Below are 16,637 nucleotides of genomic sequence, written 5' to 3'. Positions count from 1 at the left end.
ACTACATCACGTAGGTAGTGCTCCTCTTGAAATGCAGAAGCATCCGTCTCCACATACGCTGGAACTGCCGTCCTCTGCCTCAGGAAAAGACGCCATCCACTCCACTGGATTGTTTGTACCCACAAAGCGGCCACGCACCATGCGATGTCTGGCAGACAGCTCCTTGGCGTATTAGCTTGGAGAAGGCATTCCGTTTTTTACAGAATTAATAAGTATTTGAATTTATTTGCAAAAACAGACATAATGTCTTATGGGATAACAGCAATCAGTGATTTTATAATGTTACTTAAAATCCGTCGTGATTGCAAAAAAAAATTTTTTTTTTTGTTATTCATATGACCGGTTTCGGTTCATTCAGAACCATCTTCAGATCTGTAAAAATAATTATACTAATTTACTATTTCACGGAAGCAAATGTTTTTCATCCTATCTAATCAACATCAAATGTACCAGAACGTACCTGATATTTCAGTTACACGAGTAACGGACGGGTTACTCCTGTAACTGAAATATCAGGTACGTTCTGGTACATTTTATGTTGATTAGATAGGATGAAAAACATTTGCTTCCGTGAAATAGTAAATTAGTATAATTATTTTTACAGATGTGAAGATGGTTCTGAATGAACCGAAACCGGTCATATGAATAATTAAAAAAAAATTTTTTTTTGCAATCAAGACGGATTTTAAGTAACATTATTTGAATTTAGCCATCGTCCATACTGTCGAAAAAGTCGCCATCGAGCACGTCTCATAGATGGGACCATCCTTGCCGGTCAGGAGCTCACCCCGGCCTTCAACTTCCTTGGGAAAAGTCGTCGTTTACTTTCCGCTGGCCGTCCCTATTTCGGATGACCGTGAAAGCGCCGCCCGTCATCTCCTGCATCTCCTCGCTCAGCCGGGGCAACTCTTGCATTCCAAATGTCAAACTTTAATCTGGCAGAATTCTCGCCGACATATTGGTTATGTTACACTGCGAACCAGCCAAAACAGACATGCAAGTCTGGCAACAGAATGGACCAGAGAACTACCTTCTGTACTCGACGACCGGTCTCGATTTGCCAGACGGTTTAAGCACAAGAAATATTCGTGATTTGCAGGAGCGAATAACTTCGTACTGAAACATCTCCTCCACTAGACCTCTCCATCCCTTCAATCACGTTGGCAACAGATGATACAGTGGCATCCTTACCAGGACGGTATCGATTAACAAGGTCAGTTCGAGAAAATTATTTCACACTGCGGCGTTGCTGGGTTAAAATTCGCGTAACTGTTTACTGCTTCTTTCGTCGTACTGTCAACCACAAAAGTTCCACCTACCTCAGTACGGCGTCTGGTCACGAACCCGCTTCTCTGCAACGCAGATACTGTTCTGACGATGTTAAAAGCAGCGTTGAAGAAAACAATCGTCAATACTTACGTTAGCACAGTCCGCGTAAACTCTGTAGCTAAATGGCATGTGAATATCTTATAACAATTTTCGGGTGGAGGGTGATTATTTCATCCCCTAGAAAAATGTCAAAATTCGGCAAATAGTTCTTTATTTGCTTTAGATGCCAAGTCAAATTCTTACTTAAGTCTCTATTACAAAACAAAAAATAGTGAAAGTTATTTAAGTATAAAAATTCAAACATACTGACCTAACATTTTGTAAACTTCAGTAATGATTCCAACTGATAGCAAAGGACAAACTTTTATGCATCCGAACTGACTTTAATCTTACTAGTGTCGGTGTTTGGTATTTTTGGTAATTTTCTCTAACTCTGAAAGTATCCCAGCCAGAAAGCTGAGATTTTGCAACCAGCTTCTTTTTAATAACAATGGCTAAATACACTACTGGCCATTAAAATCGCTACACCAAGAAGAAATGCAGAAGATAAACGGGTATTCATAGGACAAATGTATTATACTAGAACTGACATGTGATTACATTTTCACGCAATTTGGGTGCATAGATCCTGAGAAATCAGTACCCAGAACAACCACCTCTGGCCGTAATAACGGCCTTGATACGCCTGGGCATTGAGTCAAACAGAGCTTGGATGGCGTGTACAGGTACAGCTGCCCATGCAGCTTCAACACAATACCACAGTTCATCAAGAGTAGTGACTGCCGTATTGTGACGAGCCAGTTGCTCGGCCACCATTGACCAGACGTTTTCAGTTGGTGAGAGATCTGGAGAATGTGCTGGCCAGGGCAGCAGTCGAACATTTTCTGTATCCAGAAAGGTCCGTACAGAACCTGCAACATGCGGTCGTGCATTATCCTCCTGAAATGTAGGGTTTCGCAGGGATCGAATGCTGCTGCAAAGGTCGTCGAAATGTTCGTGCAGATGGTTCTTGTCTTGCAAACGACCCATCTGTTGACTCAGGGATCGAGAAGTAGCTGCACGATCCGTTACAGCCATGCGGCAAAGATGCCTGTCATCTCGAATGCTAGTGATACGAGGCCGTTGGGATCCAGCACGGCGTTCCATGTTACTCTCGTGAACCCACCGATTCCATATTCTGCTAACAGTCATTGGATCTCGACCAACGCGAGCAGCAATCTCGCGATACGATAAACCGCAATCGCGATAGGCTACAATCGGACCTTTATCAAAGTCGGAAACGTGATGGTACGCATTACTCCTCCTTACACGAGGCATCACAACACGTTTCACCAGGCGAAGGTCGGTCAACTGCTGTTTGTGTATGAGAAATCGGTTGGAAACTTTCCTCATGTCAGCACGTTTTAGGTGTCGCCACCGGCGCCAATCTTGTGTGAATGCTCTGAAAAGCTAACCATCTGCATATCACAGCATCTTCTTCCTGTCGGTTAAATTTCGCGTTTCTAGCACGTCATCTTCGTGGTGTAGCAATTTTAATGGCCAGTAGTGTATAAAGTTTTTCGAAATTGAATAAGATTTAGTATAGTTTATTTAGATTCTTAAGGGTTTGGGTATTCTGTCGCTGGAAGTGACACAAGTAGCGCTTCCCACGGCCGTGCTAGCGACAGGTGCGAGTGAATCACGCCGAGATACAAGCAGCTGTCACCGCCACCGACTTCAGAGCTACGAGCCCGTACTGCAAGGTAGCTTACTGCAATAAGCTGCTATTGCGGTTTCACTCGCGACGTTACAACACAAGCGACTTATCATTTGGCGTCATCCCCCCCCCCCCCCCCTCCTGACCTGCCTCCTCCGTTTTTCCCTCATACACTTTCACCCATACTAACTGTAATAGTCACCGTATGCAAATCTTACTTTTGGTGACCCTCTCAGTTTGGCATCCCATGAGGCCGCTATTAATGAATTGCGTTACATCCTGTATAGAAATCGTACACTTGTGGCGGCTCCATCACCCTTCTCACCTTGCCGCACCAAGTGGTGACTTGTGTCGGTTAGGCCTTAAAGCAGACCTTTCGGTTAATTCGATCTAGTACTTAATTAGGTTAGTCAACCCTAACCCATCCATTAGCACATCGCCAAATTCACTGATCAGTTGCTGTGCAAGCTCCCTCTGACTCCGTATAAGGCGATCTAATTGTGCCACATCACCTCCCCAATCCCTCTGATGCCAATAGCGGTGCTTCAGAATGAAGGCAAAAGGAGAACGTCATATTTTTCAAAATTGGAATGCGTAGTAGCACGTGAATAAGACAGTCAAACAGTTGCAATAAATGGAGGTATGCAATTAACCTTAACCATGGTTTCAACGGATTTAAACCAGTCTTCTACAGAAGAAGACATGCCGGCATGTAGCTCTTAAAATGGTCTGGCATTTAATGTGATTGATTTTACTAATGTGACAAGAACTCGATTTTAGGGCCTTAACTTCTACAAATGGATGTACAGATCGTTGCCGACGCATTTCATGTGGTGATGTTAGATCGCTTTACTAACAGACTGTTTGCTGATGTGAAGTTAGTTTGTCGTCCTTATGAAGGCGATGGGTTTAAATCTGTTGAAACCATGGCTAAGCTTAACTGTATATAACCATTTATTGTAACTGGTTGGCTGTCTTATTCACCTGCAATTCTGTGACAGTTGCTGAAGTGCAGCCATTTCAAAATATGGAAGGTGAAGTGATATAGAGCCAAATTCGGGATTAATTCAATTTTCTTAATTACACCTACCCAGAATCAGTTCAGTAGATAGCCTCTCCACTACATTTAATTTGATTTCCATGTAAAATCCCGGACTTCAACTTAACGACAACCCACACAAACATCTGCGAGGCGCTAGAATTGGCCGTCACATGTATCGTGGCATCCAAATCAAATCCAAATTCGACCACCCACACACTGCTTGGTGTGTGCAAATCCACTTGTTACTTGCTATAGTCACAGAGATTACTGGTGTCCAGTAGCCCAGCTGTCGGTTCATTATTAATTCCAGAGCAGAAGCGCGAACCTAGCCTGTGTTCCTATAGGGGCAGTGACAGAACTTCGGTGCACCGCTAGGACACCACCACCGCATCTCCTGTGGTGGCAGTCCTTCCGGAAACGTCCCACTGCCCCCACATAAGAAACAACTCATACATTTTTAACTTGCCTCTCACAGCACCTTGTCACCTATAATGCTTGCTAGGATTCATGCTCCCGACAGCGGACAACGTATTTAAACCCTTCGATTTGATATGCTATTTCTTCTAAATTCCTGAATGCATGAGGGGACCAGGCGAACATCACCTGCGAACGATCCGATGGTTTAAATCCTCCAACAATATTAGCCATTAGATCAACCTTAGAAGCCACAACACAATCTGCACGTGCGGCTGATAACAAAATCTCTAAATGTTTCGTTTATCCCCTGTTCATGCCCGTAATTTCCACACTGCCCATACTGGAACTACTCTCTTACATAACTCTTGTCGAAAATTTGCTACGCATCCCCTTAAAGTATGGCCCTTGCTGTCCCACTCGCCAAGCTGCCTATGCTATGGGGACAAGTCCTATATGCATTGACGCAAACATTCCCCTCTTTTTTGTCAAGAACACCATATTGTACAGTCACTTCACAATATCTGAAATTGAATCTATCGATACTTCTTGCTACTGAACACTGCTGGTAATGGGTGGGAATCCTAGCAAAATGTATTTTACATGATTTACCCTCTCTTTCCAGCAGCTGTCTTATTCTGTTGCACTCCTCATCTTCCACTACTAAGTTTTAATTCGTCTGACTACCTTGCACAGAGACTGCTGTTCACAAATCACCATTTGTTACATCTAGCCTGGCCGACCTCCTGTGTAACTCATCCAGCTCATGCCTAGTCTCTTCGTCAGCTACTACTAACAGATCATTAATTCTACTCCTATAATACACAGCCCTTGCTTGTAACGTATGCACTGTGAAGACGATGCACATTCCAGGCTGGCAATACTAATTCAAATTACAAAAGAGTCGGCCAATTAGTTTTACTTCTCATACTCATGTCCTGGTTCTGCCGCTCCATGAACTGCACCAACACGCCCCCACAACCAACTGAAGTTGCTGTCATAGCTCTGCTACTGTGCTCACCAGTAATTGGCTGCATACTGTCACCTAATAAGAGAAATGGTTCAAATGTCTCTGAGCACTACCGGACTTAACATTTGAGGTCATCAGTCCCCTAGACCTTAGAATTACTTAAACCTAACTAACCTAAGGACATCACACACATCCATGCCCGAGGCAGGATTCGAACCTGCGACCGTAGCGGTCGCGCGGTTCCAGACTGAAGCGCCTAGAATCGCTCGGCCACACAGGCCGGCGACTAATAAGAGAGCTCCTTGTTATTAAGCCTGGACACACCCATCACGTCCCTGCAAGCCATGACTGGAACAGCACATAGGAATGCAAGACACAGGCTTTTATCTATGGTTTAATGTTTCTAGGCTTCCTCCCCACGTCGACACAATGCGCAACCACACTCTGCTACCAGTTGTGGCATAGAATTCTGCTGGAGTTGGATTCAGGCTGGGGGCTTTGCAGGTATGGGCTCAGTTTGACAACTAATTTGATGGCAATAAAACGATAAAAAAAGGAAATTAATTTGCAACCTAGCGTAGTCCTCTACAGTAGAGCTCAAACAAGAGAAAAACAATCAAAATGATTTCAACATAATGAAACAGAAATTAGTGAAAGAGAATTAAAATCAACTTCGCCTCAACACACAGAACAAACAAGAACAATCATAATTAAAATATATGGTCCTTGACCACAGAAGGAAAACACTATAAATATATACCTTCTACAACCAACCACAGGACAGCTCTTAGACTTAGTTAACATCACCCACACAACAATGAGCTAAACAGTGGTATAGTATTACTACCTTCACCCATCACTATCAAGCCACTACGACAAGCTGCTATCGACGATCTACAGTATTATATATCATATATCTGAATACAATCTTTTCTGCACAATAAAACACATAAGTCAGTCACTCTCACAGAGCAAAATAATGAGGTAACTTCCTTAATACAAATGCTCAGAGCATAATAAAAAAACAGACCATCTTCCTTACAACAAAACGTACAGATGAGGCACACTCAAGGCAGGTAATGGCTAAAGCGGAATGTCCATCGCCTTTAGAGGACACATTGGCACACTGAGCACGCCAATACACAACAACCATAACACAGTACAGTATAACCTCTGACTTTACGAGCATAAAATTAACCAATACGCCCGGTACATCGCTTGCACTCGACACGGTACACCATATTGGAGCACTGAACCGTCGAGATGTGGCAGTCAGCTACTACAGCACACAGGTACTGCTCCTCTTGAACTGCAGAAACGTCTCTCTCTCTGCCTCCACTCACTGGAATCGCCATCCTCTGGTCTGGAGGGGTTGGTGTGCAGTGAAGCATGTCAGTTCTGTCGCTGCCCTTGTAGGAAATGACGCTAGGTTCACGCATCAGTATCAAAGATCCGTTGCGTTTTGGACACCAGTAACTGTGTGACTGTAGTCATTCATAAGTGGTTTTGCATACACCAAGCAGTGTGTGGGTGGTCGTATTTGAATTTGCTTCGGATGACACGCTACATGTGACGGCCAATTCTTAGTGCCTTGCAGATGTTTTGGTGGGTTGTCATTAAGTTGGAAGTCCAGGATTTTATATGGGAAATCAAGTTAATGGTAGCAGAGAGGCTATCAGCTGAACTATTTCTGGATCAGGTGCGATTAAGAGAATTGGATTGATCCAGAATTCGGCAAAAGACACCTAATACTCCATGGAGTTCTTCGTGTTCACATACTGGGAACGTCACGCGTCGGCTGTTACTGATGTCTGGTACACAAGACATTGGCGCCCCAAATTGGAAAAAGTAGCCCGTTCTTGGCCGTGCACCAACTGATTTCCAGTCGCCCGTCACTGCTCCACCTCAGCCCCAAATGTATGCATGTAGAGTAATTACGGTGTACGCGTACTTGGAGACAGTGTTTGGGCAGCAATCGCCGACGTAGTGTAACTGAATTGGAATAAGGGGAAGCAGCCCGCATTCGCCGAGGCAGATGGAAGGCCGCCTTAAAAACCATCCACAGACTCGCCGGCACACCGGACCCCGACACCAAGCGGCGTGGCGGCTTCGTGCCGGGGCCCGGCACGCCTTCCCACTAGGTAAGCAGCGGGGCGGGCACAGTAGGTGGTAAGGCATATATAGAAATTTTTAGTTTCCATGACCGCATGTTTCCATGCATGCATAATAACGATAGCATATCTGACTGTATTCTGCAGATTGTGGAAATGCCGCATTGTTGTTGTTGTTGTTGTTGTTGTTGTGGTCTTCAGTCCTGAGACTGGTTTGATGCAGCTCTCCATGCTACTCTATCCTGTGCAAGCTTCTTCATCTCCCAGTATCTACTGCAACCTACATCCTTCTGAATCTGCTTAGTGTATGCATCTCTTGGTCTCCCTCTACGATTTTTACCCTCCACGCTGCCCTCCAATACTAAATTTGTGATCCTTTGATGCCTCAAAACATGTCCTACCAACCGATCCCTTCTTCTAGTCAAGTTGTGCCACAAACTTCTCTTCTCCCCAATCCTATTCAATACCTCCTCATTAGTTACGTGATCTACCCACCGTATCTTCAGCATTCTTCTGTAGCAGCACATTTCGAAAGCTTCTATTCTCTTCTTGTCCAAGCTAGTTATCGTCCATGTTTCACTTCCATACATGGCTACACTCCATACAAATACTTTCAGAAACGACTTTCTGACACTTAAATCTATACTCGATGTTAACAAATTCCTCTTCTTGAGAAACGCTTTCCTTGCCACTGCTAGTCTACATTTTATATCCTCTCTACTTCGACCATCATCGGTTATTTTACTCCCTAAATAACAAAACTCCTTTACTACTTTAAGTGTCTCATTTCCTAATCTAATTCCCTCAGCATCACCCGACTTAATTTGACTGCATTCCATTATCCTCGTTTTGCTTTTGTTGATGTTCATCGTATATCCTCCTTTCAAGACACTGTCCATTCCGTTCAACTGCTCTTCCAAGTCCTTTGCTGTCTCTGACAGAATTACAATGTCATCGGCGAACCTCACAGTTTTTACTTCTTCTCCATGAATTTTAATACCTACTCCGAATTTTTCTTTTGTTTCCTTCACTGCTTGCTCAATATACAGATTGAATAACATCGGGGAGAGGCTACAACCCTGTCTTACTCCCTTCCCCACCACTGCTTCCCTTTCATGTCCCTCGACTCTTATAACAGCCATCTGGTTTCTGTACAAACTGTAAATAGCCTTTCGCTCCCTGTATTTTACCCCTACCACCTTCAGAATTTGAAAGAGAGTATTCCAGTTAACATTGTCAAAAGCTTTCTCTAAGTCTACAAATGCTAGAAACGTAGGTTAATGCCGCATTATGTCATCCTATTCTCATTCACACTGACATCGTGTTTTGGATTTTAAGTTTCGGAAAATGATGATGATGATGATTAGTGTTTTAGGGCGCACAACAGCGAGGTTATCAGCGCCCGTTCCCAAAAGTTCAATTCAGAGCCAAATGCTGTGGGAATTGGTATCGTTCAAATGGCAAGATTGGACACTGCACATCAAAACAGGGAGATAAAACTAAAAATAAAATAGCAGTACAAACAGGTAAAAATAATTAACGGTGGCTGAGTGACCACTTACAAATAATGGGTGACCAAAGCACGGGACAGCACATTAAGACCTTAATCCCAATATTTTGGGACGCAGGCCTGACATCACACAAAAACGTAAAACTCTAGCGACACTCGCCTCACTATTAGTTAAAAGAGAGGGTAGGTCTGGTGGGAAACTGAAATCTTCCCTCAAACCCGCATATAAAACACACTCAGTTAAAATATGTCGTATCGACAGCTGTGTCCCACATGTCTGACACGTTGGTGGCTCCTCACGACGTAACAGAAAACCATGTGTCAAAGGACAATGTCCTATTCTAAGCCGTGTAAGGGCTACTTCCTCAGCGCGTCGTTGTCGGAAGGAGGTGAGCCACGGTCGGACAGAATCCTTCACCGCTCGCAACTTATTATCCCTCACGTCCAGCCACTGAGCCTCCCACCAACGCATGACCTTCCGAGTCACGAAAGACGTCATGGCCTGCAGGGGGACGGAACAGCGAGTAGGAGGTGGGATGGAGCAAGCCTCCTTGGCAGCCGCATCTGCAAGTTCATTTCCAGCAATCCCTATGTGCCCTGGAACCCAGCAGAAAATTACATCCTTACCCTGCTGTTGCAAGAGCAGGAGTGCGTCCTGCACCTCTTGCACCATCCGATCTGCTGGGTACATCTGTTCAAGAGCGTGTAGAGCACTTTGGGAATCGGAGCAGATGATGAATTTCGTGCCACGATGTCGGCGCATATGCTCTAATGCTTGCAGAATGGCAAACAGTTCTGCATAGTAAACTGAGAACTGCTCTGGGAGACCTATCCGATGAACAGTATCGGGAAACACAGCAGAGCAGCCCATCAAATCCCCCTGTTTAGACCCATGCGTGTAAACAGTAATAAAATCGGAATGGCGTTCTAAAATCACAGTAAGTTTAATTTTAAAAAGGTGGTCCGGGGTACAATACTTCCTGTAAGCAGCCAGATCAAGAAGTAATCTTGGCCTTTGTAGTCGCCAGGGAGATCCCCTACTCCATCGCAGGAGTACCACATTGTACTAATACATCTATAAAAACACCCGAAAAATTGATTATGAGAGTTCAAAGAATAAGAAGATAAACAGAATGTGGTTATAACTCGCTCCTAGACATCCAAATGATTAACTAGCCCACTTCCCTATATGATACGTCAACGATTTGGGTCTTAAAAACAAAATTGAAAAAACGCATTTTCGAGAGCTTCCTGCAGTTCGTCGAAGTTTATAACATGCATCTCATGTATATGGTGCTACAGCCTAAAAACATTACTACGGTGATCTTTCACTCTTGTCTACTGTTGTTGAGGATTCGATCGCAGATAATTACTTGTGACAAGTAAGATTATGAAGATGACTGCAGCTAGTTACATTCCCAGTAATTTAAGTTGTGCTCTTAGATTCCTGTCTAACCGCGTTCTCGGAAATCGCTACATACTCGTAAAAAAATGTTGAATTATTTATGACAAGAAAAAATATAAAGGGCATTGTCGGTTGTTTTCAAAAATGGTTCAAATGGCTCTGAGCACTATGGGACTTAACATCTATGGTCATCAGTCCCATAGAACTTAGAACTACTTAAACCTAACTAACCTAAGGACATCACACAACACCCAGTCATCACGAGGCAGAGAAAATCCCTGACCCCGCCGGGAATCGAACCCGGGAACCCGGGCGTGAGAAGCAAGAACGCTACCGCACGACCACGAGCTGCGGACTCGGTTGTCTTGCTCACAGCAATGTCATCTCCAGCAGTTTCATATTTCGTTTTTTAAACGCATAGAAATCACGAAATAATTACTGAGGAAGTGCGCTCTTACATGTAAGTAATAACGAATATTGCAGAAAAATCTTAACTTACACGAATAACAATGTCTCAGAACGTGTTGCATTTATGAAGATGAGAAAAAAACCTTTGAACCCATCCGTGCGCGAACCCATGTCCTTTCGTATTGCACTCCTGAGTGCTAACCACTTGGCCACGCCGAACAACTGGCAGCTGCTGCTCAATTCTTGTACTATTGCATAGAGGAATGTAGGCTGAGTTCGTTGCCAAACGGTGCTGCGTAAGTCATAAATGCATGATAGTTTGGAAGGCTCAAATGGCTCTGAGCACTATGGGACTCAACTGCTGTGGTCATAAGTCCCCTAGAACTTAGAACTACTTAAACCTAACTAACCTAAGGACATCACACACATTCATGTCCGAGGCAGGATTCGAACCTGCGACCGTAGCGGTCGTGCGGTTCCAGACTGTAGCGCCTTTAACCGCTCGGCCACTCCGGCCGGCGCCATTAGTTTGGAAGGTTTCCAATATCAGGCTTCACATAATTGCTTTCCATTGTTACTTGAAAGTTGTAAACACGTTTCGATAATTACTAACTAAACCATTTGTGGGAAAAAGTACACAAAGTAGCTAGTAACGTCAGTTCACACTCATGTAATATACGAAAGCAGAGCCGACGTCTTGATATTTAATGATGTTTAAACTCTTATTTGCATAAAAATAACATGTATGTCGACAGAATGTTGACCGAAAAGTTTTTTTTGGATGTAATCATTCACAGTAACAACCTAACATAACCATGTTTCTAACAAAGGAAAATAGTCTAATATGAACTCACGCTCCAACCGTATGCGTCCTCTGGTGAATCTTTAGTAACACAATCACTAAATCCAACGCTAAAACCGCTAAATATATTTAAAATAACAAATTATAGGTGTACATAAACCACAGGTCACCGATCGACAGGGCCACACCGAAATCCAAAACCTCTCGGTACAATTGTCGTAAAATCGGTGGGAGGACCGTTCGGTAACAGGTCTCAGAAGCTTACTGAATAGGATTTTTGGATAAAGAACCGAAAATGACGTCACTACCGAGACTAACCTACAACACCGATCGGTATGAACGATACGGAATAGGCCGGCCGCGGTGGCCGTGCGGTTCTAGGCGCTACAGTCTGGAGCCGAGCGACCGCTGCGGTCGCAGGTTTGAATCTTGCCTCGGGCATGGATGTGTGTGATGTCCTTAGGTTAGTTAGGTTTAAGTAGTCCTAAGTTGTAGGGAACAGATGACCTAAGATGTTAAGTCCCATAGTGCTCAGAGCCATTTGAACCATTTTTGATACAGAATAGGGCCCCTGGAGTACAATTAGGGTGACGGCCGCCCGCTATTGTAACAGGACCGGAAGGATAATCGAGAACTCAACAAATCTTAGACGCAGGTGAGAGGAATGAAGAAGTGGCACCTTGGAAACCACGCAGGCTGGGTTATTTCCAAGAATTTTTACTCAGAAGCGTACGAGTATAGGTTTTCCCTCGCAAACTTTTCGCGCTGGACGACAAAAGACTAAAATATGTTTGGTCGGCGTTAGGAAGAATCTGCAGAGAGGGAGAACACTCCGTGGTTTCGGGAATATGATTCGTTTTCGGAATTAGAAGGGTGGGGAGCCGGGCCTTGCTGGGAAGCCAGCGGTGGAGAGACAGCGCTTCCACTGTGAGCGCCCGTGTGTGATGGTCGCTCAGTATCAGTTTCTTTTTGGTACGGACGAACTTGCTGTCTTTGCTCCCAGGAGAGTTTATAGTTAGAACAGTTAGGCACTGTACCGTTGCGAACCTATACGATTCTGGGCTTCACCTCCTGGTTGGAAATCGTCGTTGAGTATGCAGCGTTCAGTAAATGAGAGCACTTCTTCTGCCTTTACTTACGTTGAGACGTTATCTGAACTCCGTCCTTGTGGCTGGGAGTTCGCGCTTCTCGTCTGTAGAAGACAGAGAGGAGAAGACAGTTGTTGTTGTTGTGCTCTTCAGTCCTGAGACTGGTTTGATGCAGCTCTCCATCCTACTCTATCCTGTCCAAGCTTCTTCATCTCCCAGTACCTACTGCAACCTACATCCTTCTGAATCTGCTTAGTGTATTCATCTCTTGGTCTCCCCCTACGATTTTTACCCTCCACGCTGCCCTCCAATACTAAATTGGTGATCCCTTGATGCCTCAGAACATGTCCTACCAAACGATCCCTTCTTCTGGTCAAGTTGTGCCACAAACTCCTCTTCCCCCCAATCCTATTCAGTACCTCCTCATTAGTTATGTGATCTACCCATCTAATCTTCAGCATTCTTCTGTAGCACCACATTTCGAAAGCTTCTATTCTCTTCTTGTCCAAACTATTTATCGTCCATGTTTCACTTCCATACATGGCTGCACTCCATGCAAATACTTTCACAAATGACTTCCTGACACTTAAATCTATACTCGATGTTAACAAATTTCTCTTCTTCAGAAACGCTTTCCTTGCCATTGCCAGTCTACATTTTATATCCTCTCTACTTCGACCATCATCAGTTATTTTGCTCCCCAAATAGCAAAACTCCTTTACTACTTTAAGTGTCTCATTTCCTAATCTAATACTCTCAACATCACCCGACGTAATTCGACTACATTCCATTATCCTCGTTTTGCTTTTGTTGATGTTCATCTTATATCCTCCCTTCAAGACACCATCCATTCCGTTCAACTGCTCTTCCAAGTCCTTTGCTGTCTCTGACCGAATTACAATGTCATCGGCGAACCTCAAAGTTTTTATTTCTTCTCCATGGATTTTAATACCTACTCCGAAATTTCTTTTGTTTCCTTTACTGCTTGCTCAATATACAGATTGAATAACATCGGGGAGAGGCTACAACCTCGTCTTACTCCCTTCCCAACCACTGCTTGCCTTTCATGTCCCTCGACTCTTATAACTGCCATTTGCTTTCTGTACAAATTGTAAATAGCCTTTCGCTCCCTGTATTAGACAGTAGACAGAAGACAGTATTAGAGTATATTAGTCAGAGGACCGCCTTCTGCCGTCCTAGTGTCTGAAAGCGTTTATTTGTGGCTGGAGTTCTTCCATCGTCGCTGACGAGTATGAGAACCATCACTTCGACGCTCTGGGCGCAGTACATACGATGATATCGCAAATTGCTCCGGCTTACTAGGGCTTCTTTGAAAGTAGCGTCTTCTGGTGTTTACTACGTACATGATGTCAGTCATTTCGCGTTAGTGATATTAGAGAGCGCAGTCATAATAAGGGGCAGAGTTGAGCAATTGATTAATAATTTTAGCTAGGAAATATAGACAATTGTACTTAAAAGGTTGATTTTAATCTATAATAAATATATATTGAACAACAACGTTTATTATTCAGTAGTATTAGTTGCCTTCATCATTCATTTATGTTTAGATTGTAGTTTATATGTAAAAAAGAGCATTAAGGGGCTCCGGAAAGGCTCAAAATCATGAAAAGTTCAATTTTTAGTTTTTTGCGTTTTCTGAATCTGCAGACTATTACCTTTTAATAGATATATAATTTATTCAATTCCGAAGAGTACAACTATTTTTAAATTTTTTTTGAAATGTGTTCTACATGGGCGTGACCCACTGTGGCGCTGTTAAACTGCTGTCAAATGGTGTTATTATTAACCAATTATTAATAATTATCAATAATAATTAATAATAATAATAATAATAATAATAATAACTGAACTGTTGAAAAAGTGTAACTCAAAGCCCCAATGAAAGTGTAAATAGTGTTATATGGTCGAGAATCCCCAAAACTGTATTTGTTGGAATAGAAACGCTTCACTTTGGTGTGTATGATGCTGTTGCGACTTTCAATGATGGCAACATTGTAAGGTGTGAGGTATTTAGAAATATGGGAATGAAGATAGGTTCTAACATGGTACGAGCGATGCTTGCTTTAGACAAGGAACGCCTTCGGGCTGCAGACAGGGCTGTAAAGAGTCTAGAAATACAAGCAAGAGTAAACAGGAGGAGGAACAAGAGGAAGCTGGAGGAGGAGTTTGCAGAGGATGAAGATAATCCATCCTATGGACCTGGCATGCACTAAAAAGTTAATCCAATCTTTGTCGCTCGATTCCCAAAACTTTTATTTTCTCATACTAATTACATGTTTTCTAAGGATCTTCCAAACATATTTGTTTCAAACTTTCAGTAAATGTTACACAGTACCTTCTGCATAATTTAACACAGCCTTTTTCCAAAAAACTGTATATTTTTGAATATATAAATAAAAAATTGCAAAAAAATGTTGTGAATTTTCATTACAATTGATAAAAATCATCTTTAATAACTGAACTAAAATTTTGTAAAATCCCTGTGTTAAGTTGTAGCCCATATTCCAATAAATAATCTGTAAAAAGTTCAACTTCCTACCTCAAATACTTTGCGAGGAAATATGTAATTTATAAGCGTTATTTTAACATTGCAAGTATAGGGCGTTCCGGAGCCCCTTAAGAGATCCTAAGATCTGCTTCAGGGGGTAATCAGACAGGGACAAATCTTCATTTTAGCGTTTATTATTTTCCGTTGCGCTCATTCATTTTTACACCCGTCTGGAGTAGCATCTTGGAAAATGTGAGTCTGCTAGTTTTTTTCCTGTATAGTTATTAATGATACAAAGCGGTTTGATTACACACTCCTGAATGCAGATACAGTGCCACCTTGAAAATGGGCAGAGAATGTGCGTCGTATACCACTGACTCAGTCCCCGCGTTGAAATCGGTAACCAACGTATTCTGAAGACTTTTTCGTAATATTCACGCGGCCTTTTTTCTCAGTTTCATACCAAGGTAACTGATCTGGTCTGACACACTCTACATATCGTTGGATGAATGTTTCGTGTGGATGGCATGTACATGAGTTTCTTTAATGCGATGGCATCCTCTCCGTTATAATTTTTGCTTGTTCATTAAAATGTAACACGCCCTCCTCCAGAAGTAAGGGGTCAGCTGTCTGGCTATTGTGTGGAGGACTTGGGTTCTTGTTATCGTCAAAGAGTTTTTCCTCCGGGGGGGTACTGTAATGGGGTGGAATCACCATCGCGATGCAAACTGAGGAGTTACTTGAATATTAAGTAGCAGCTGCAAAGTCTGGAAAACTAACAATGGTAGAGAGAACGGTGTGCTGACGACATGCCCCTCCGTATCCCCGTCGGAATAACGCCACAGGCAGAAGATAACACGGTGATCAGTGCACAAGGGGTTTAGGTGTCACTGAAATGTAACGTAACTCCAGGCAATATGTTTTGCTAATTGTCTTAATCGCTTACTCAGAAGCGCTGAGGTGTAGATTTGACTGCTTGGCGCCTCTGAAAATTTTATACGACAAATGTGTTTCTTGTTGGATTTCTTCTACTTCATGTGTGCTACTCACATACCGTGCCTTTGAAATATCCTGTGAAAAATATCCTTGATCGCACATGTTGGTTTGTGGTCTTAAGATCTAAATTTCATTTGATGCAGCTTTCCAAAATCTTCTATCGTATGCATCGCATGGCTCCTGACAGCTACATCCATTCGAGCTTCATTAGTGAATTCACACCATTATCTCGCTTCACAAACATGTCTTCCGCACAGACTCAAAGTTCCCTCCACTTCACTACGGAATAAGCTGCTCGTAGTATCTCAAATTGCATCTTCACAATTCGATTCAGTACTCCTTCAGTGGTTATCTGAT

The sequence above is a fragment of the Schistocerca cancellata genome, unplaced genomic scaffold (assembly GCF_023864275.1).
Source record: "Schistocerca cancellata isolate TAMUIC-IGC-003103 unplaced genomic scaffold, iqSchCanc2.1 HiC_scaffold_1167, whole genome shotgun sequence".
Lineage (NCBI taxonomy): Eukaryota > Metazoa > Arthropoda > Insecta > Orthoptera > Acrididae > Schistocerca > Schistocerca cancellata.
The sequence above is the reverse complement of the archived record's forward strand: the minus strand, read 5'-3'. Positions refer to the sequence as shown.